We start from the raw sequence: 24,628 nt of genomic DNA, 5'->3' as shown, positions 1-24,628 counted from the left end.
TCCTCAGACATCGTACACATCCGTTCTGATCGGGGGTAATTATCATTCAATATTACCCGTACACCAGCAGGGGAGCAGCGGATCGTAGCCCTAAAATGCTTTAACATATCAAGACCCATAATGTTGTCCGGTGTGTACGGGGCAAGCAGGAACGGACAGGGTGCAGAAAAAGAATCAACCTTAAACATGAGGGGCTGTGAAAGAGGGCTTCGGGAGAGCGTTCCGTCAAACCCTACCGATGTGACCATTAAGCCGGATGGGGGAGCCCCCGGAACCAATTGCTTAGATAGCGCACTACGTGTCGCTCCAGTATCCACTAGGAACCGATCAGTAGAGCCCAAGACCTCAGCCGATACATAAGGGCCCTTCTGATCGACTGGCACCTCAACTGATTCTAACCCCCATCCAACGCATTCCTATGCATGCTGAGAGTCATGGTACCCCGACCGGTCAATCCCTGACGCTTGATACTGATGCTGGCGATCGAAGACATTTGATCTATCTCGGTGCTGCCCAGCAGAGTCAAAACGAGCCTGGTCGTTAGAATTCCCTCGGAAGTTGGAGAAACCCCCTCTACCTCGCGGGCCACCGTGGGTATGCCCCTGGCGCGATGCATGCAACACCGGGCAGTCCCTAGCCCAATGACCCGATTGCTTACAATACGCACATTGGTTCCTATTTAAATCAGATCGGCCCGAGGGAGGACCATAAGATCCTCCCCTACCTCTATTACTACCCCGCCGGGGCGGGCCATAGACTTGTGCCAACATCACCTTTGTTTTCAAATCTTTCGATTTCTTTTCCTCCTGGCCCTTTGCTTCTTGCTCCTGACGCTCATAATACTGGGCGATAGTCAGGAGGGCCGTCGGTGTAGCGGAGGACCAAGAACTTTCACTCGCTTTTAACCGGGCCGCAACTGCCGGCAGCAGATTAGCCACATATTTATCCGCAAAAAGGTGGCGACCCGTATCGTCAGTAAGCGACTGGCCACTAAAATCATGAAACGTCTCCTCAAAGCGCGTAAAAAAATCCGCAACTGACTCGTCAACTTTCTGTTTACATGCAGCTAACATATTCCAGTCAATCTTTTTAGGGGGAGTAATTGTCTTCAGCTTAGCCACAATAGCAGCAGGGAGATTTAAAATATTCTGGGGCGGTTTCTGCGCAGGCTTCCTCTCCCTATCCTCATCCTCCAGTTCAGACCATCGAGCCTTAAAAGTGGCAACATCATCTACCTTTCGCACAGATCGCCACATATCTGGTGGTAGAATAAGCCCAAAGAACAAATCTATATCTGCTAGAGTCATAACGCAAGAATTCAAGGCCTCCTCGACTTCTTCATAGAAGGCCGCTGGATTCTTGCGGGGGTCAGGCAGCGCATTCTTTAATGCCATCACATCAGCTCTATGCCACGGAGTATAAACCCAATTATACACAAAATATCCCTTAGCATCGGCGGAGGTAATGTCCGAGCTAGTCCCCGCTCCCTTAGGAGGAACATACAATGGCGCCGCCTCGCGCATTGGCTTAGCATGCACTAGATCGCTCTTATCTGATTGAGAGGTGGATGAGTGGCCTTCTGTAGTACACGAATCCGACTGCGTCTCCTCCCCTGCTCGTTGGCGCGCTTTTTCTCTATGGGCCAGCACCGCGTCCCGCAAGGCGAATAGCTGCCGAGCCGTATCAGGAGCCTTAAAGGGAGAAAAAACACCATCATGTAATGCTTTAGCATCCGATGTCACTTCTTCAGGCTCAAAGACACTAGAATATTTCCGAAAAGCAGCAATCACTTCCTCAGCGAAATGACTCAAAAAATACAATCTCTCTCTATCCTGCCACGACCCCCAAGTATGGAACAATTCGTCCACGGACACCTTACCCTTAAGTGCACGGAAGGAAATTTGCCGAAGCTCAGCCATATGCTCAGCCGATAACATGGACCGCGTATCTACCTTACCCGTACCCGGGACGGAATCTTGTGGCCTCGGAGCAGATGCGCCAACATAAGGGGGCGGAGAGCGATCTAGTAAATAAAAATCATCTTCAAGATTATTAAGGACAGGATAGAGTGGTTGCCGAACAGCATATTGACCCGAAACTTGCAGCCTACGCTCTTTCTCTTGTCTATCTGTCAGTTCTCTGTCTTCCCGACGCTTCGCTTCCTGGGCTCGCACATGATCATTCTTCCGTTGTTCCTTATCAAACAGCGCTTTCTCACGCTTCTCTCGCTCACGCACCTCCTTCACCCACAACCGCACACACTCAAACATATCCTGACGAGCACGCCGCTTACACATACACTGTTCCACATACTCAATCTTACGTATATCAAACGATCCATACAAAGGCCATCGCAACTCAGGATCTTTTTTAGTATATTTCCTCCATACTGTGCTGTACATTATGGAAGAAAGACCATGCTTCACATACATATCCCTATTAGGAGTCCCCTCTGGGGGAGCTGGAGCAGATTCCTCGAGGTTCAACCGGTTTCCGAAACAGCAACACCACTTACGGAGTGCGCTGAAAGCAGGCATGCTCAGAAATAATGCAAAATATGCAGTATTATAGAAAAATGGCACTTAATCGTTGCGCCGTTCAAAGTTACACAGCTCCGGAGAAATCTCTCCACATTACCTGCCTATATGTGTTGCAACGCATATATTTTCACAAAGACAAATACAAAATATGACTAGTCATCACAAATCAAACTCAAATAGCCAGATCAGGCTGCAAAAAAAAACTCGGAGCAAGTACCGTACACCGGTTCTTACCAATCAAGAGTCCAGATTCCAACTGCCAAGCTCCACAATCGCCCAAACGGCTTTCACGGCAAGACCGACAGAAGAGGTCTCAGTCGAGGACCGGCGCCACCCAGACGGTCAGCTCGGAAGGGAAGGAAGAAAAACCTCGGGATGCCAGGGCTAAGACGCCGCTGGCAGTGATCACGTCCCCGGCCAAATTCCTCACCTTCGTCGCGACCAGTCCTTCGAGCATCCGAGTCGCCGATGAGCCCCACGTGACGGGCGCCAATTGATGAATACAGGCCCCAGCTAGGCCCGCAGGACACAAGGGTTCGCTCTCCTGTAATGGAATCTATAAGGAAGTTGGCACGGAAACTGCAAAGTACAAAGACAGCATTTATTAACCCTTAAGGGTGGTCCTACAATCCACACAACACTCTTCAGTATTGCATAGAGTAGCACAAAGAACTTGCGTACACGGTCCCCTTTTATACACAACAGAGGGGCTCATAAGTGGGTGGATACAACATGAGGCCGAAGAACATTACCATTTATGGTCATTTTCGATACTGAATCAATATGTGGGCGGAGCTAACACACTCCTTGAGCCCGCGAAAACATGGTCAAGCAAGGCTAACTGATAACAGATGTGGTCAAGTCTGGGCATGTGCCAGATGGACAAAGGAGCTATTTATAGACTGTTACTAGGCAGATTACAAGAGCAACTAACACAGAGGTTGGACTCTTCTCGTGGGGAACACGTGGAAGCATGACAGTACAAAATGGAGTCCGAACTTCGGTCAACATAACAGAGAAAACATGCTCTATAAAAGGGGAATTAATGTCTTTAGTAAATGCTTAATCACATCGTTGTTTCAATTTACAACACAAGTCGCACTTCACAGCAATAATGCTCCTTTCAATAAAACTCTTAAAAAAGAAAGGGCGCGTCACAATCAAACATATTTCACAAAATTATATGTAGTATAGCTGTTTTAAGAGTATTACTTGACGCAGCTCCTTCACAACACTACATGAAAGTTTGATGTTTTTTTGTTAAGAAAAACACAGTTAAAACTCCTTCAGCAAGAACTGTTGTTCTTGTTTAATAGCCTGAAAGTAAACACAGGCTATAAAGGCATGGGAGGATATTGTCCAAGCATTCTGTAGGAGGCGCATGAAAAGTGAGAGCTTAATAATAGGTTTTGTACACATTCCAGCATACATATCATTTTACTTCTTCCCACTAACAGGCAAAAACAATTTATCTTGTCTGTGGAAATAAGGAGACTCGTTGACTTTTGCTCATCTTCCTCTTTTATTGGTTAAAGCTGTGCTTTTCAGACAATACATAATAGACCAGTTTAATAACAAAACTTCATTAAAGTTTATAGCCAGTGCACTTTAATATTTTAGGTCGGGGCTAGAGACAGCTTTAGCTGTCTAGACGCCTCGTGTTTGCCCCAAACAATAAATTGTAATAATAAGCACTGGAAATGGCAATAGGTTTGGGTTTAAAGGAATGTTCTATGGTACTGTGAAACATTGAGAGTAGATAGCATGGGAAAGGATATGTATTTGTGTGGAAGCAAAGAACTGTGGAATAATATTTGTGTAAATTAAATGGTCAGGTGACAGTTGCACTGTTAAGCCAGTCCTAAAAATCCATGCAGGTTAAAGACTATCCTCCTCCCATCTGTTCTGCTGCCAGAGAAAAACAGTTATCTAAGACACTTTAATAGCTTTACAGTGTAATGTATGTGACCCTAAAAGTTCAAGCTGAGGCAGCTCCATAAGTAAGCAAAATGATCACAGCTGTGTGGAGGGTAAGCACTTTTTTGTGGAAGCACACAACTTCTGACCAACCAAAACATGCACTTCTGACTCTCAACATTTTCATCTTTTTAATTGGTTGCATACACTATTAATAAAAATAAAAAAGTAAAAGTTGCTCCAACATGCTATGGAGAGACCTAGTGACTTTGTCAGTTTGTGTTTATATTTTAAATGTGAACTATTTCTGCAGGGCTGTCGTCACAACAGCATCTTAAATTGTCCTGTTTTTGCAGTGGGAATCAAGAAATAAAATAAAACGTGTTTTGTTTTATGAACAGGTTGTAAATCCAACCTAAACAGTAACTTTAAAGGCTTCCATAAAATATTTAATGTAGACAATAGCACTCTACATGTTCTACATAGCCTTTGTCTTAATAAAATGCTTAGACACATTCAGCTTATTAAGTAGTGCACGTGCAAGCAAATAGTCAATGTTTCCAGAGAAACAGAACCGGACTGACATAATAATTGCTGTGACTTACTCTACTTACTTACTCTAAGTACTTCTAGCTTTCTCCTGAATTTCAGGAGTAAGTCAGGGGTATTTCTGACTTACTCTTGGAATTTAAGATTTAGGGCCTGAGGTAGAACTTGGCTGGACTCCCATCGTCCCTCCATGGTGGCGGTTATAAGTACTCAGTCGAGCTGACGAGTCTCACCAGCCGTATTTAGATGTGGGCTAGTTGAACTGCTTCTGCATCAATAGACTATTTGCCATCACATACGTGGTGCACCTCCTTTGCCAGCGGGTGTGCGCCAAACTTATTTAGATTTCACCGTTGTGCTGGCGTTGTCCAAGCGGCGGATTACTGACAGAGTGAGTCCCTGGTGGAGTGTAGACTGGTAAGTACTACTTATTCATGTGATACTACACAGCACAAAATAGAAAGTTTTTTTAATTGTCAATACAGGTGTGTTCATTTTAACTTGATAAGTTGAAATATGAACACCACTGCATTACACATACGAAAAAAATTGCATGTAAGAGCCATGTAAAAATACCCCAGCACAAAGAAAATCTTAACACATGATTCATAGTAAAATATGTGAAAAAGAAGCTTACCTTAAATCCCGACAACAACGGAGATGATGGGCATCATGGAACAGACGCTGGGGCCTCTTTAACTGCTGATCTAGTCCAAAGCCTAGTAGGGATACTAGAAGTAGCCCAATATCTGACTTGGATCTCTCCCTGCCTGCCTTTGCCCTCTTTTTGACCAAAACGGTGCATTAGCCTTCCTGGGGTGGTGGGGTGGCCAGGGGGAGCTTCTACCACCCCCCCCCCCCAGTTGCCCCAATTTCCACCTGGCATTATAACTATGGGAAAAGGCGCTGGGACCTCTGTTGCCACTGAGGTAGCCCAGATCCTACCAAATCTACGAAAGGAGCCCAGCACCCAGTTCTAATGCTCCTTCCTGCCTCTGCCAGCTACTGATTACTTTTTGGCTTCTGTCTGACTCTGATGTATATAAACGCAGGAGCATAGTTGCATTTGGGGCATTGCGGGAACCTTCCTTGAGAGACTGGGAGGAATGCCTACTGAACACTTCTAAATGTATATACTGGATTTATCTCATCTGCCCATAGCCAGATCGCACCCTCCAACTCACCGTGATCTCCCTGTTTGCGGGAGTTTCTCAACTGACCGGGCTGCCAGCTGCCCGACCGTAAACGTTTGGGCCAATAAACTCTTGGGCTGCTCCCCGCCCTCCTCTGGTGATTACCCATGGACTGCCTTAGCCATGGTCAGCCTCACAAGGTCAACCTTGTTGTTTACCTACTGGATTACAAAGGGCCATTCACTGAATGAACCCTGCCCCTCCTCATGATCAATCAGCACCATGAATGGGTATCGCCCACGCTACATGGGCTCAGAATCTAATGTAGGTTCTCCCTCTTTCTGACGCCCATCAAGTCAGCAGCCATCCCGCACTGTGCCCCAAAATAGGAATCTCTCCGCATTAACGCTTAAACCACTTCTGTAGCCTATCAAGATTCGCCCTCCTGGCCTCAGCGATCCCCTTCTCTCACCAGTATGGCAGGCTCTTGCCTGAATGCAACAGGGGGCAATCCTACTCCATCGTATACCCTCCTAACCTCTCCAGGACCGCTGTTAAAACCTTCAAACATACCCTCCTGAGAAGACACCCTGAGACTCTGATCTCCAACCTGTACTTTAACGCCGACAAGGGCACAATCATCAATGACCTTATTTTCTACTCAAGAAAAACAGCACTATGGTACGCAGCCATATCTAACCTACTTAACGTACATCAATCCAGGAACATTCAATACAGCGCAAAACTCATGATCGTGCCCTCCCATAATCTAAGAGCTGACCTTACCATTACCCTATACAAAAACGGCACCGTTCTGATCCAAGCGCCAAACACAGATCTCAACAAATTTGCTGACTTTTTTACCTTCCTTAAAAAGCATGTGCATGACTCCTATCCTGCTATGCTCCCCCAGCGCCTGCAGTTGCCATCTGACTCTTCTCATAGCTCCTTTTCGATGCAGCGCTAAGGACAAGGCTATGGGCTTCCCATTAATGTCCACCGAAGCTACAGCCACTCCCACTTGCATAACCTCTCCTAAGGTTCAGACTGACCCAACTCTACCCATGGTGTTCCCCATGCAAGACGACACTCTGGACAGCATCTCCCCTATATCTACTAGTGAACCTCCCTCCACTCCCCCCAACCTCCATTATCTCTCAATAAGACAATGCCACCACCGCCCTCTTCCAACCCTCACTCCTCTCCATCACTCATAGTGACTAACACACTAGTCACTCACAGCACAGCGGACACCTTCCCCAATAGCCCTATATCTACCCTGCTGAGCGTGCCTAGCCCTTCGCGCACCCTTCCTCTCAGAAACCTAGATGTAGGGTGGTCGAGCTCCAATACCAGGCTACCCAACCATGCCAGCAGAACAAGCCCTGACCCACTGGTCACCTTCCCGCAAGTTCAACCTTCACTTATGGACCTTGAAACTCTGAACCTCAGAGCAATCAACATAGCTCAGAGCATCCATAACTCCGTTCTTGAACTGAAAAGCATCCTTAACTTCACGGAACAATCTATCTCAAATTTCAATATCTCCCAGAACTCTGCTCTTCCCCCACTCACCAAGCCCTTCCTTCAAACCTTGCCGCTAGCCTTTAGACACCTTCGCCCTCGCAAGCATCCCAACTACCTCTTGGAGGACGATACTCAAGCCCTCCTCTTATCCTATAAGTCCTTTCCCGACGCCCCCAGTCCTCCACTCAAGAAAGATGAAAGCTTAATTCACACGGTTGCAATCAATAGACCATCAACTCTCTGTAACAGAGGAGTAAGCAGCAACAACTTAGCGCAACTACCCTTATCCTCCCTAACTATCAAGACATGCACCGACCCTCCTCGCTTCGGCCTCCTAATTAACTGCCAATCAGCAGCAAAGCATGCCTCCAAGATCGCTGCTCTCATCCTGAGCCAAAAATCTGACGTAGCAATCCTTACCGACCTTACAGAACACTACAACTAGACTATGTCTGACATAATTAATGATCTTGCCCCGCTAAAGCTAAAAAGATCCAGAGTTAAAGACAAAAACCCCTAGCTCAATGGATCCCTCAACAATGAAATGAGAACCCTCCGGCTAACAGAAAGAACCTGGAGACAGCACCCCTCAGCCTCCCAACTAAAGCTTCTCTAACAGACCACTTTCAAAAAAGAAGTCAAAGCGCTTCTCATGGCAAAATTTACTTGAGCTCTTTCCCTTCAGAACTGAGTTCGCTAGTTCCTGTCTTATGTGACAGCACCATGTTGTAATCCCTCTATACCACTATATTTGCCCTCATCATGGTTTTTATATGTTTGTTCACTTGCTTATCTCTGTTTTTTGTTCCTCTTATAGGCTGCTGTTATGTAAAGCGCTCTGATATCCGCAAGGATCGTGTTCGCGCTCTATAAAACTTTCTAAATAAATAAATAAATAAATAAATAAAATCCTCAAATCCAAAAAAGTTCTTTAGATCGGAACTGGAAAATGCTAAGAACAGACCTTGTAAGCTCTTTGAAATGGTCAAACACCAATCTAACAAACTGGCTAAAACTTCCAAAGAAACCTCAAAATCTCTAATAACCTGTGAGGAGTTCTCCTCCTTCTTTACAGCCAAAATGACCCCCCTAGGAAAAGAACTTAATTCTGCCACCAACATCTGACCTCTTCCTGCTGGGTCCCATCTATCCTCTCTTCCCCTCCAAGACAACACCCAAGAACCAAGCGCACTGGTCCAACTTCAAGTTATATGATGACTATTCCATCTAAAAAATTCTATCCTACTTTAATGACCTACTTCCCTCCAGCTGCGTGGCCGCAACCTCCCAATTTATCATTCCCATTTGGACTACAATAATCAGCGCTTCCCTGCTACAAGGGTCCATACCTGACTCTCTAAAAGTCGGTCAAGCCGTCCCCATCTTAAAAAAACCCACATTGAATCCTGCTACTCCAGACAATTTCAGACCAATATCCAATATCCCACTTCTAGTGAAAGCTCTGGAGAAATGTGTGCAACTTCAACTGAGCCAACATATCACCAACTTTATTCTGCTAGACGAATTCCAATCTGGATTCAGGCCTGGGCACAGCACGAAAACGACTATTCTCCATATTATGGATGATGCTCTCCAAACCCTTGACAAAGGCAAAATATGTCTCCTTCTCCTAATTCTACTGGATTTATCCTCGGCATTCGACACAGTCAACCACGAGAAACTAGTTGAACGCCTCAAATTCAGGATGGGAGTAAGGGGAACCGTTTTTGAATGATTTAAATCCTTCCTGCGGAACCGCACCCAGAGATTCTTAGTCAACAGTAATCTATGTGTTCCTTCCCCGATAAGGATCGGAGGCCCCCAAGGATCAACTCTTTCCCCAGCCCTCTTCAATCTTAACCTTGAACCGTTAGCTGAATTATTACGTACCGCCAACATCTCCTTCCACATGTATGCCGATCATACCCAGATCTTCATCAAAATCTCATCTCTAGAGGAGATCTACTCTTTGAATGAGGCCCTAAAGCTGATTGTTCAATGACTCGCCTGCAACCAGCTCAAACTAAATGCAAAAAAAACGGAGTTCCTTCTAATTTCCCCCCTAAAAGTAACACTGACATCTGGGAATGGACCAAGTCAATCACAGCCCTAAACTGCACACTGACCATAGTGGAATCTGCCAAATCTCTTGGAATAATCCTAGACAGCAACCTGAATATGCGAGACAACATCAATTTGATTGCTAAAACTGCCAGGTTTAACCTGAGCTATCGGAGGAAACTGAAACCTTTCCTTAATGCCCCTGACCTAAAAATGGCAGTCCAGGCATGAGCTATCTCCAAAAACGAATATGGATGCTCAACCCTTTCAGGCCTACCCCCCTAAAAGCTTTCCTCAACACAGCTGCCAGACTCTTAACAGGCTCAAAACATTTCGACCACATATTGCCGCCTCTGAAGGTGCTGAACTGGCTTCCTGTTGAAACTGGCATGTATCACCCACAAAGCACTACACACGAAATCCCCAGCATATCTCACCCAGAAAATCAGAGTCAAACTCCAGGTCCACCAGAGACTTTATGCTCCAGCCACCCTGCTTCCGAAAGGAAAAAACTTACAACCATGCTTTCTCTGGGACCGCACCAAGAATCTGGAACTCGCTGCCATCTTTCATAAGAAAAATTCCCTCTCAGTCAATATTTAAAAAGGAACCCAAAACCTTCCTAATGGGCAAGTTTCTCCCATACATCATGCATTGCACACACCCCTCAATGGCTTTGCTTATTTTTGTTGCCTCTAGAGTTTGGATTGACTGGCTGCTATCCATCTTGTACTGACCTTGTACTCCCACAAATGTATTTGCTGGATTTCTCTGCATTATGATCTGAACATTGTATACACCCTGTTAATCCCCAAATGTTCCAACTCCTTCTACTCCAAATTATGGTATTATTTTTTCTTTTACCATTTCATACTTGTATACAACGTGTTATCCCTGTAAAGGGCTCTGATACCCTAACGGGTAAGGGTGGGCGCATTGCTACGCTCCAGCCGTGTGTAGCTTTGCCTACTTCGCGATCCGCGAAGTAGGCGTAGGGCAGGCAGGCTATGCACACCCATGGCAGAGCGAGTTGCCCGCCACCCGCCTCCCTCCCGCCCGCTTTTAAAGTGTAGTAAGAATGATTCTAAACTTTTAAAAAACAACCTTAAAGTAATTTAAATAACTTACCTGAGCTGCGGCGTCCCATGACTCCCTCTACCTTCTCTCGCCGACTTCTTCCTCACAAATGCGCATGCCTTTAAGTCAATTTCAGTTCAACAGTAATTTAGAAAAAATTATTGACTTACATTAGTAACATTGGGCAGCAGAGTCAACCAGCCCTGGTCAGTGAAAAAATACAACATGCACTCAGGGAAATGGTATTTGTTCTGTGTCACACTTGTCTTTAGTATGTGTTTAAACTGCAACCTGGCACGAGGGCTTCTCTTCCTTCCAAAACACACTATTACGACGGTAATATGTTACTTCCCCAATGCATTTGCACAGTATTCTGCCCGAAGAATTCACAGAACATGTCATAATTTTATGCATAAGTCGAATAATTTTGCACTATTTCTTTGCACTGCACTTTTACTTCTTAGGTGGGGGAATAAAACTGCAAAAAAGTAAATTCTTGCTCTTTATGTTTTTAACCAACAGTGATGTATATGCTTATATTTAGGAGGTAACCTTTGACGGTAATATATCCCTTTCCCAGTGCACTTGCACTTTACTGTGGTTGAAGAATTCAAACATGCTCTTCTTCTCAAGACATATGCCCTTGATGAAAAGTCACTTTTCTGTCCTCTGTATTTTAATTTTTTGTAATTAATGTATTGATAGATTGATGTGTGCATGTTTTTTTTAATTGTCCCTATGTTGAATGTTTTTCTTTTTTAATATATTGTATGGCTGTCAGATGAAACAATAAATATAAATATGACATGATATTTCATAAGCTGTTGTCTTTTCATGCTATGATGACACTCTAATACTAAAATTAACTTGTGATTACACTTGTCATTTACTGGCGCGACTATGGTATGAGGATTTATTGGCTCTTCTTTTATTTAGTTATCAGAATTTTTTAAGGTAAATTGAAATGGAGATAAGCTAGATCAGAAATAGTAACTCTATTTGTAGTAGCTACATGTGCAGAACTTGTATTGGTGCACGGTGTTTGGGAAGTCAGAAGGCAAATTTTTGGATCACGGACATATTGATGCAAAAACACTTTTTACATAAAACAATTACTTCAGACAAACCAAAAACATTTCATAAACATATTTAACCTCATGACGGAACGGTTTCACCATGAGCCACGGTGGGCATGTGCTGTGGATGGAACCGTTCTGTCCCAGCACCCACCCATGGGGGAAGTGCTGGTGCTTCCCCCATGGGCCGCCCATCTAACCCCCCACAAAGAGTGATGGCAGCAAAAGAATTTCTGCTGCCACTCTTGACCCCCCTCGATAATCCCATGACATTGGTGCACAGAGCATACGCCAACGTCATGAAGAGATGCCAGACGAGCTGGAAGCCATTTGCTTCCAGCGTGTCCAAGAGGCAGGTAAATTTTGCCTGATTGGGGAGGGCCAGTTTCGGCATGCCCAAAGGCATTGGGCAAGGAAAGAGTTTGTTTTTCCTCTCCCCTGATGTCGCTTTGCAGATCATTCCTGGTGCACAATCGCACATGGGGTCATGATCGTACAGCAGGAATGCCCCCAGAAGCACCAGGGATTTCTTTTTAGGAAATGGAGGCAACCCATTGGGCAAGGGTTGCTACCATTTCCTTTAAAGATTTTGTGTCACCCGTTTTCTGTCCCTCAGTGGGAACAGATTGGGCCTATTTTGAGGCCCATCTGACCTTAGGGGGTGCAAAAAAAAAACTAGCACAAGGGAAATTTCAGTGTTCTACATGGAGGAGATCACTTTGGCAAGGATCGCCAAAGTTGTTTTTATCAACTTTTGGCCATTTTCTGCCAACGGGGCAGATCGGCCCTATTTGAAGGCCCATCTCCCCCGGGGGCAAAAACACCACTAGCACCAGGGATTTCTTCTTTTTTTGTTTGGGGGGGCCCCTTGGATAAGGGTCGCCCCTATCAGCACTCATCATTTTTTTAAATTATTTTTGCCCATTTTCTGCCCCTTCTGGGGGCTTATTGGCCCTATTTTGGGACCCATCTGCACCATAGGGGAACAGAAAACCCACTAGCACTAGGGATATTTATATATTTATGCTTGGGGGTGGCCCTTTGCGTAAGGGTTGCCCCAATGGGATGGGGCATCGGTTATTATTTCCTTTTGGCTGTTTTTCTATCCCTCTTGGTGGCAGATTGGACATATTTGTAGGCCCATCTGCTCCCAAGAGGGACAGAAAACCACTAGAAACTCGGACAAGTTTTTGTGTGTGTCTGTAGTTTGACTGACTGTGTGTATGGACTAGCATTTGGGTAGTGACATAGCGTTTTATAATGTTAATTTTTTTCTTGTCATTTGCATTTGTGATTATGATGTTTTTTTTTGTCCTTTTTATTCTACTTTAAAGCTTTTGCTCCTTTGACAGATCCAGGTTGAGTTTTTGTCACTGGTAGTTTGGTAAGAAAAAGTTGTTGTACTATATACTCTAAATGAGAATCATTTCCCTGCATGAATGTGTTTGTTGTAAATGGTATAATAGTAGCAGTATGTTTAACTTCTGTTTTACTGTGTGTAACAATCGTTTTGCATTTTTTCTCGATGGTTATTGTGTTATCTTGTGAGTAATTTATTTTTGTTTTTATTGGTATATTGTTGGTTTTTGTTGTATGTCTGCAGAGTAGGTGCCGATGAGTGTCTGGCAAGTTAGTGGTATAGCTTTGAATATATAGATCTTTGTGATAAAGCCACACTTTTTGTATTACTTATTTTGCACAGTGTTGGTTGTCGTTGACTTATTTGTGAAGTTTCCTTTCTTTGTAAGGATTATGGCTAGCCGCTGGATGACCGCTGAGTAGGTTATTGGTATGCTTTTCGAGTCTTCCTCTGACCACGGTTCAGAGACTAACTCTGCATCTGAGGCAGAGGAGGTAGTGGAAGATTCTGGCGGTGAAATTTCTGTCCGAGAGGAATTATCTGATGATAAGCTACTCTCAATGCAGATGAAGTGCCTGTGTTTTAATGAGGGCATTGATGTGCTGATTCTGCAGCAAGAGGCATCTGGATTTCAGCATGGGGCTGCAAGGCTTCCCATTGGAAGAGCTGACCTCTGGGTTGCCCCAGACATGGTTCAGCCAGCGTTGCCTGCTTTTACTGGTGTTGCAGGGTGTAGCGTGGATACTGAATTTTTTTGCCTATAAATTCTTTTCAGTTGTTTATGGACAATATATTTTTGGAGGAGATTGTTGAGCAGACTAATTTGTATGCTGAACAGTATTTGAGGGACAACAGTGCCAGATTTAGGCCCCACTCTAGAGCTACTCGTGGACTCCCTCAAATCTGGATGAGTTGAAGAAGTTCTTAGGTTTAACTTTTTTGATGGGCTTGATAAGGAAGCCATCACTTTCTTCATATTCAATAGCTACATTTCCGGGAATCATGAGTTCTGATTGGTATTTGCTTCTGCTTTGGATGCTGCATTTTGTCGATAATGGTTTAGCATTGCCACGCGATCACCCTGATTGTGACCATCTTTTAAAGATTTTGCCTGTCCTTGATCACTTTGTAGATCGATTTTCTGAGATCTATTCTCCTGGAAAAAGAAATAGCTGTGGCTGAGTCTTTGGTCTTGTTATGGATTTAAAATGTATATGCTGTTTGAGAGTAAGACTAGATATGCCTCTCAATTCAGTGTATACACCGGTAGAGATTCCAGGATTGATCCCTGTGGTTGTCTGTGTGCTTTTGGAGTGAGTGAGGAAATTCTGTGGGCACTTGGTAGAGGACTTTTTAACAAAGGTCACCATTTATATGTAGAAAACCTCTACACTGGTGTGCAGTTGTTCAGGGAATTGGTCAAAGTGGACACTGTTGCTTGTGGCACAATCTGCTCTGACCCTAAAGGTTTCTCAAAAGAACTTGTTTGTCAAAAGCTTGAGAGGGGACAGTGCAGTTCTTTGCATAGTGATGAACTTTTAGCTGTGAAGGTTGCAAACAGGAGAGATGTCTACATGCTGACTACCATCCATGATGAAAGTACTTCACCTGTGACTGTTTGGGGTCAGGTTGCTGATGTGCACAACCCTGTTCACATTTTAGACTATAATAGGGACATGGGTGGCATTGATAGAATAGATCAGAGGTTGGAACCTTACATTTGGTATGAGAAGTTGGCTATCCATCTTTTCCACTTAGCAACTTTTAATACTTTTGTTGTGTTCAAGAATTGTTCTCCCAAGTCAAAGATTACTTTTGTAAAGTTTCAGGAGTCTGTGATAGGCAGCCTGGTTGTAGTTGAACAAGCAAGTGTTCCTGGAGCTGGAGTGGTGGAGGATGTGGCTAGATTTAAAGATCACCACTTTCCTGATCACATTCTTCCCATGCCCAAAAAAGCTTTCTCAGTAGAAGATGTAGATTCTGTATGCAAAGAGGAGCATGGAGGAAGACTCGTATGTAATGCCCCGACTGTCCTTACAAACCTACGCTGTGTGCGTCTGCTTGTTTTAGAAAGTACCACACGTAAATGAGTTTTTGGGAGCATCTATGAGTGTAAAAGTGAACTGCCTGGTCTGTATTGTTTAATATTTTTTGTTCAGTTTCAAGATTTCCATTATTGCGATGTATTCAGTTAGAGCTTTTGTGTCAACTTGCAATTTGTGTTTTCTTTTTTGTAAAAAAAAAAACAAAATGTGATGGCGGTGTATGTGGACTGGTGCTTGGCTGGCATTGTGCCTGGACTGGCACTTGGTTGCCGTGTGCATGGACTTATGCTTGGCTGAGGGTGGGTGTGGATTGGTTCTTGGCTGGCAGTGTGTGTGGACTGGTGCTTGGCTGGCGGTGTGTGTGAACTGGTGCTTGGCTGGTGGTGTGCATGGACTGGTGCTTGGCTGACGGTGTGCGTGGACTGGTGCTTGGCTGATGGTGTGGGTGTACAGGCTGGTGGTGTGCACAAACTGGTGCTTGGGTGCCAGTATGTGTTGACTGGCGTTTGGCTGGCAGTGTGTGTGGGCTGTTGCCTGGCTTGCATTATACGTGGACTGGCGATTGTCTGGCAGTGTATGTGGAATGGCGCTTGGCTAGTGGCGTGTCTGGACTGACACTTGGCTGGTAGCTTGTGTGAACTGGCGCTTGGCTGGTGGTGTGTGTGGACTGGTGCTTGGCTGGCAGTGTGCGTGGACCGACGCTTGCCTGGAGGTGTATGTGGATTGGTGCTTGGCTGACGGTTTGAGAGTAGTGGCATGCTGCTGTTCACTACACACACTATTAGCCAAATGCCAGTCCACACAATCCATCAGCTGGTGTGGATGCTCTGTCAGGCATGTGGGCGTATGAAAGTGATGGGCCCTTGAATGGTGCTGTCTGTTGATGTGAGTGCTGTAATGTGCTGGGCCTGCGTCTGGCAGTATGAATGATTTTGTGTGTGTCACATGTATGAAAGGTGTATGAATGGCCTATTGGTTGGTGCCTTGCTGCGGCTTTACAGCTCACGAGCCTTTGAGTTACTGGTTCAGTTTGTTGTCCTTTCAGTTAGTAACAGTGCATTTCATTTTTGTGAAATCTCTTGTTAATACATTTTTATATCTTGATCCATCACTCACCCTCATGCCAGCTCCTACCATTATGTGTGTGTACTTGAGGAATTGATGGTTGTGCAGTAATAATTGTCTTTTCTGTCTTTCTCTGGCAGCGTGAACAGTGTTTTTTTTTGTGAATGTTGTGATGTGCTGCTTCCGGGGCTGGAGGTGTGAATGGTCTTGTGTGTATCATGAACGAAAGGTGTGTGAATGGCCTGTAAAGTGGTTGGGGCCTTGGCGCTGTTCTACAGCTCACGAGCTGTGAGTCACTGGTTCAGTTTTTTGTCCTTTCGAATATTTCACAGAACATAAAATATTGCGAAATCTCTTGTTACCTAACTTTTATGTATTGAACCATCACTCACCCTCATGCCAAATCCAACCAGTGTGTGTGTGCTTGAGGAATAGATGGTTGTGGAGTAATAATTTTCTTTTTTGTCTTTCTCTGCCAAGGTGTACATTCTCTCTATGGAAAGTCAACCAGCTCTAGATATTTTTGTACCTAAAAGATTTCTTACCCACAATGTCCTGCAAACCTCAAAATGTGATTAAAGTCACATATCACATATTTCCCTTGCATTACTGTGCCATATTTTCCAGAATTAGAAAGAAACCTCACATTTCCTACCACCCACTGTTCCCCCAGGTCTCCCGTTAAAAATAGTACCTCACTTATGTGGGTGAACTATTGACCGTGACAGGAAATGGCCCAAAACCCAACATGAACACATCACAATTTTCCAGTGAAAACTGACCCTTTTTCCGCAATGTGCCTAGGATTCCGGACCCTAGCTCAGCTGGCACCTTGGAAAACCTAGCAAACCTATACATTTTTAAAACTAGATACTCCGGGGAATCCAGGATGGGGTGACCAGGTTCTGTCACCCCGAATTCCTTGCAAACCTCAAACCTTGTAAAAAAAAAACAGTGCCCTCATATTTCTGTGATGGAAAGTTCTGTAATCTGTGGGGAGCCACAAACTTCCACCCATTCAGAGTTGACCCAAGTCTCTCGACAAAAATGGTATCTCACTTGTGTGGTTACCTTGCTCCTGCAATAAGAAATGGTCCAAAACGTAGTGTGGAGTCTTCAAAATCTTCCTCACATTACTGTGTGGGAAAGTTGTGTCATCACTGGGTCAACACAAATTTCCTGCCACCCAGCATTGCCCCAGGTCTGCCTCTAAACATGTTACCTCACGTGTGTGGGCGGGCCAAGTACAGGCGACAGGGAAGGACCCAAAGCGTATTGTGGAGACATCAAAATGATCTATCACAAAGATATCCTGGTTTTGCAAGGGGGTCACCTGAGTTTTTGGTCCCGGGCTCGGCAGCCATCGAGGGAAACCTACCAAACCCAGACATTTCTGAAAACTAGACACCTGGGGAAGTCCACGGATGTGAGGCTTGCATGGATCCCTGTCGTTTTCTTACCCAGAATCCCCTGCACATCTCAAATTTAGCTAAGAAATCAGATTTTTCTCACATTTCTGTGTGGGATCACCACACCAGGACAAATTTCCTATCAAACAGTATTCCCCTTGGTCTCGCGAGTAAAATGATACCTCACTTGCGTGGGTGGGCCAAGGGTCTGTGACTGGCAATGGCCAAACACATAGGGATAGAGGGGATATCACAGGGAGCTCTAAGCGCTATATATTTTTATATATATGTTTTTTGGCAGACTCTGCATTAGACACCATCTAGCTGTATTTTGGCTAATTTCTCAGTACCCCCTGGGGGAATCCACAAACTTTGGGTACCTTTAGAATCCCAAGGATGTTTGAAGAAAAAGAGACACATTTGTTGTGGATACCTTATGTGAACAAAACGTTACGGGACCTAAGGAAGAACTGCTCCAAATAGCCAAAAAAAAGGCACTGCACGGGGGGCTAGCAGCAAAGGGGTTACATTAAATACAAATATGTTAAATAAACAAAATATTTGCCGTGCACCTCAATAATTAATATAATTAGAATATTAGCAATATGTATCATTAACTAAAAAATCTAAACGCCAGTCTAAATATTAATAAAGATATATAAATACATTTATATTAAAAACTAATAAACATATATCGTACATCAAAAATAAAAATCTTAATTAGTGTTTACCAGAGAAGCACTCAACAAAAGTCATACCAAAACTAAACCAACCAATAAAATAAAGCTATAAACAACTTTAATCAATAAAATCACACAAACAATGAAATCAACAGTATAAAAGGCATGCTAATTTAAACAACGAAATACTTCAAAAATGACAAATGCTGCAAGACGAGGAAACTCTGCCAGATTTTCTCACCAGACCATTAAAGATAAAATATCTGCATCTAAACAACTACCCAAACAAGTAAGTAAAACTTTAATAAAATTAAAATATAAATGTTATTAAACTTAAAAATGTTAAATAGTAAATAAACATTAAAACACTCTCCAACTTCTATAGTTTTACATAGACTTCCTAAAAGAAAAAACTACAACTTCAAAACTGATAAACTTCCAGAGAAAAACAACTATCCCACACCAGCAAAAAGATATAAGCATGTATATATAAATTATTAAAAAGCTATAAACTCACCCAGATAGCAATTAAAAATAAACCTACCAGCTTCAAACTCTAGCTACCACCAAATTAACATTTCAAATGAAACACCTTTTTTTCTAACCAGCAGAAAATAAAGTTCTTGCTCCATATGAGAACACCCCCAACAGAAAAGCTGAAAAACCATGTCAAACATCTAAACAGAACATACATATGAGAACACAACATAGAATCAATTGCATACTTTACATGTAAATAACAAACGTAGAAACTTACAATTATCATATATATTTATACTCTTACAGTACTTTCCAATACAACAACAGAAGCTTAAAAATATATTGTTTCACAGAAAGGAAAGCAGTTACATAATCAGGCCCTAAATATACAAAACACCCACAAATACCACAATGTTTAAGTTGTAGACTCCCCCCAGAGCCTCCCACCCTCAAAACACTCAAAAATTGTTAAAAAAAAACATTTACCTGTTCTGATGAATAGCAGCAGTTCACCACAACCTGGTTCCACAAAAATAGACTAAAAATAAAACTAATAGGTTACAAAATAGAGGGTAGCAGTAAAAAAATGGTGGCTTAATAAAACTAAAAAGAAGACTATCACCCCATAGAATAGAATGGGAAACATTTAAAAAATGTTGAATAAATGTATAAAAAAAGTAAGGAATTGTTAAACATGGAACACGTCATAAAATGTTGTGATAAAATGACAAAAAAATTAAATATAAATTAAATAAGAGCATAAAATATATACAATTATTTAATATATACTGAAAAATTGTATGTTAAAACTATGTTGAAAAAAATGTAGTTAAAAAGTTGACATTTTTTGAAATCTGTTAAAAAATGGAAAATAAAAGTTGAAAATATACAGCATATAATAGTGTTGAAATATAATTTCCATGTTTTTATTAATAATAAATAAAATGTTGTAATTACTGAACTTTGGCCACAACTTGTATACAGTAAACTAAAGTCGCCCAGGAACAGCCCTGTGGCGATTGACTCTTTAGTGTGTCCCATCCTAGAAAAGGAAAGGACTACCAGTTGGGTTTTTAAATGGCAGTTTGACTCCACTGAGGTTAGATTGTTGGACTGTGATTCTTACTGGACAATGAATATCTGTGTCGCAGGATGACTCCACTAGGAACACCATTAGCACCACATACTCTTTGCTGTTCTTTTTAAGTAAAGCTCTGATTGGATATTATCACAACATCATGTAAATTTCCGTATCTTCAAATATCAGAGATCTTTTATCAGAATGATCTTACCCTGTGTGGAGGAGCATAGAACTTTGTGCCATTATTAAGAAAGCCTTTAAAGATATTAAAATACACAAGGGAGCCAGGTATAGCAAAAGCTTGTTTTCTTTGACATTTTGTTCTCCTGGCCACTTTGGATTGGGCTCCCAAACAAAAGCCTGAATGTCAAAAACATTGATGCGTGCCACAAAAATTGTTTCCGGAAGACAAACCCAGCAGGAATGAACCTCATTGTGTATAAAGTAGGAAATTTGATTTATGGATTGGAATCTTGACTGGGCAAATCCTTTTCCAGGGTATAGCATATGGAATTGTAGTCTCTTGCACAGCAGTTTCCGCTAGAGAAGTGTAATTACTTTACGGGCTTGTTGTAGTTAGTTCACACACATGACTCTTATCAACACATTTATATATTAAACATTCATGCATACAATCATTCATACAATGTTGATACAGTAATACATGTAACACACTTACTAACATTCATACATTCGCATAAACACTTGCACGAGGTCACTGTTCTATCAGTACTTACCTTGGCAACACGTAAAAGATGGAATGTTAGCTGGGTATTTATATGATATATAAAAATGTTGTGCGAAACTGTGATAAGGACCCTTGGAGGCTGGTCATTGTTTTACTGCTGATTGTATGTGGGCCCATGTTATTTATACTTGGAAAATAAAGAAGACTTAAAGGAGATAAATTTGCCTTCCTTTAATTACAAAAATTTGGCAACAATTGGACGGAAGAATTGGAGGGTCCAATACAATTATGGGACGGTGGAGTACTGCTGTGAGGAACGCTCTGGAAAGTTATTTGGTGAGAAAGTATGTGTGCTGCATGACTGAAATCAGCCCTTACAACAAAAGAAGGTATTTTGGATTAAATTATTCCATTACCATTATGATGTTCATATGAGGGTTAACTGTGCAGGGTTTAAATGGTCAGAACTGCTCCATGTAGTGCCTCTGATATGTATTAGGCAGTTGGACTATCAGAGATAATTGGAGTTTAACGTGACGAGCGTCACATTACATGCCAGCATATTGTATTGGGCGAACACAAGAATTTGACCATTTTGAGGCCTAACTATTCTCCATTCCTCAAGACTTACATCACATTGTTTCAGCATATAGTCAGTATTCACGTCCTTCAGCATCATCAGCTCCATATCTGCAATTGCTCATTGGGAATTTCTGCATTATTTGCAATTTCTGCTCTTCGAAAGCCATTCTGCGAGGTATTTCAGTTGAGGCTGTCAATTACCAAAATCCTCTGTGTGCAATGGAGAATCTTGTGTAATGCTACCACCTTCTGTTTATGTCACAGTACTGTTCAGTGATCAGCACACTATAGCTTTGTCTGATCCTGCACAATAATTAGAACACTAATTATGTGCTGATTTCATAGTGTTCCCCACACTACTAAATCTACAGTGATCAGCATACTGGGGCATATTTACAAGGATTTAACGCCACTGTATTGTCATTTTTTTGACGCTACAGAGGTTTTTTTTTTATCTACTTATTTACAATTTGCCACAAAGCCCTGTTAGCGACATTTCTACAGGGTTATCATCAATTTTTCACAGCGCCTCTTCACTTTGTGTTTTACCAAAAATGAGATGCAAGGTAGGCGACAATAAAACTCCCGCAAAACACACAACGCGATATTCCTAAGGTTTTTCTTGTACGTCACTAAATTAGAAAAGCTGCAGCTAAGTCCCATTAGCAAAAGTTTTTTACCGCTAGGAATACCTGGTCTTAAAAATTATGCTAATTCACTTGTATAATAGGAGAACTCACCCAATTCATCCTTGGCATGCCCAACAATGCCATGAACCTCCTGCTATTGCAGCTCGGAGCACAAAGGAGACCACCACCACCACCATGGCAATGCCAGACGAGGGAGCGAATCTACCGCCAGAAGATCGCCCTCATGAACCTCTGGCAAGAGGAGATCATAGCCCATTACAGGCTTAAGAGGGTGGTCCCTTGTCCGCCTCCTGAACCAGATAGCACCTGGTCTGCAGCCCACATCCCAGCACTGCACCAACATCCCTCCACAGACCAAGCTACTCATTGTCCTCCACATGCTGGCGTCAGGTACTTTTCAACATACCACCGCCGGAGTGGCAGGAGTATCACAGGCATCCTTTTCGAGGCTCTTTCCCACTGTCCTGGATGCCAAAATAAGCCTGATAGCTAACAACAACATCTCCAAGGGCATATCGTGAGTGTCATGGAGGAAATCTACACTGCTATTACCAGTGTAGACACACAATGATTGGATACCAAATACTGTCAAAGCCCCAAGGTGTGTTGCACTTGGCCACACCAGGTCCATTGTGGAAACGACATTTGGTGTCCTCCAATCCGGTTTTAGGTGCCTGGACATATAGACTGTTATACTCACCGCCCCTGATATGAAAATTCATATTTGTCTGTATACAATACAACATATGTGTCTGGACAAATGCACCTTTGCCCGAGGGCAATGTTGATCAGGAAATTCCAGAGGATGAAGGAGAAGAAGAAGAAGACCAGAGGCAACCTGCCAGTACAGCAGCAGCAACTGGGAGGCGGGATGAAATCATCAATAATTTATTTGCAGATTGACACATTAATTTAATGAAAATCAGAAAAAGCCTGAACAGCACACCCTTGTATAATACATTTTCAGTCCAACATTAATGTAGGTTGATCACTGCATCCAAAATTACATGTACTCGTCAGTACAAGTGGGAAAGATCAGTTCCATCAATCAATAGTCTCCATTGTCAAAGAATCCAAACCCCTTCAATTTCAGTGTTTTGTCATCTTTATTATTAAAACAGAAATCCCAGCACACAATCTGGCCGACATGTGTTTCGTCTTTTACTTAGACTTTTTCAAGGCTGGAAAAATAAATATATATAATAAATATATCTTGCTAAAAACACACAAGGAAAAAACAATATATTCATTAACTTGAATTTTTAAAAATTTGTGAAAACCAACACCGGTGGTGATTTGGAGTCATTACAGAATATTTCATACTTTCACATTCGTGTTCGATATTGGTAGCAAACCAACCCAATGTTATTACAAGCACCACTAGACAAAAACACAGTCCAGTGACTCAAGTGCCTCTGTCCCCTGTTACAGACAGAAAATAAAAGTGCTTCCATAAATAACATAAAAAGATTAATGTAATGATAGAAAGCAGATTCCCGAATGCTCAAAGGTGATATTGTGCTGAAAAATAGCCCATGATAAATACTCATGAAAATAACAGTGAAAGAGGATGAAATCATTTAATAGACTAAATTGGCCCACAACTATGACAACTCTTGCCATTGAGTGTCAAATAATTGGAGTGTAAATAGAAAAAAAGATACCATGCAGAGCTTTAAAGTATGAGCTTACAAAGAGACTAGGCAGGAATAAATAAGGACCCACCGATTAATGTATAACAATCATCTCTGTTGGTACTTGTAGGTGACCATGAGCAAATCGTCCAGTCAAACCAAAATCACATTTGACTAAAGAAGACCATGAATCTAGTAATAAAAGAAACCAGTATCCTGTATGAAGAAAAATTATTTTGTCTACACATTGTGTCACATGGTACTAAGATGAGGTTACAAGTGGTGAGAGACTGTAGAGTTAAAATATACTATCCCAAGGTAAAGTCTACTTGTGTAAAGCTGAAATGGCATGTAACAAGTTACAAGAAAGAACACACAATACAATGTACCACAACCTTATCATAATGATGTGCCAAAGTTCAAATGGTAGCCAGATATAATTTGAAAAGAGGTTGCTAATCATTGAAGACAAATGTCCAAGTCCACTATGTAGTGGAAGATCCAGGATGTAAATCTTTGCCAATGCACAGAAGAGAACCCCTCAACCGGATTTCAATATCATACCTGCATTCAAAATTAAAAGTACAAAATAATTTGCGTGCTGTTTCACAAACCCAAGTCAATCCAAATAGTGCTCGGGAAAATCGCAAAACGATCAAAATACAATATCATAAACCTCCAAGTAGTCCCCACTCTAATGTCAAACATACCTTGAAATAAATCGTAGTTTCAAGTAGAAATGTAGACCAAATAGTAAACGACAAACTTCAATCACGCTATATCAGCTTTTGGTACAACTCCCTGATACGAGTGTACTCGCTGTCCTCGTATAGACATACATCGGAGAAAAAAGGAGATCGAAGCCTCCATTAGTATGGACAAAAGTAAGTCTGGTAAGTAAAGTAAACACCATAATCCTGCACTCATCTATCCCGGAACAGTAATGAGTATAACCAAAAGTGGAATATCCCGCGAAGAAATAAAACGCGCAAAGGGGGCTGCCATGTTGGAAGTATATAATGACAAGCAACCCAATCACGTGATTCATGATCCTGATCAGGTGAACCTTATGTA

This window comes from Triturus cristatus, chromosome 5_2 (genome assembly GCF_964204655.1).
Source record: "Triturus cristatus chromosome 5_2, aTriCri1.1, whole genome shotgun sequence".
NCBI classification, from domain to species: domain Eukaryota; kingdom Metazoa; phylum Chordata; class Amphibia; order Caudata; family Salamandridae; genus Triturus; species Triturus cristatus.
Note: the sequence above shows the minus strand (reverse complement) of the source record.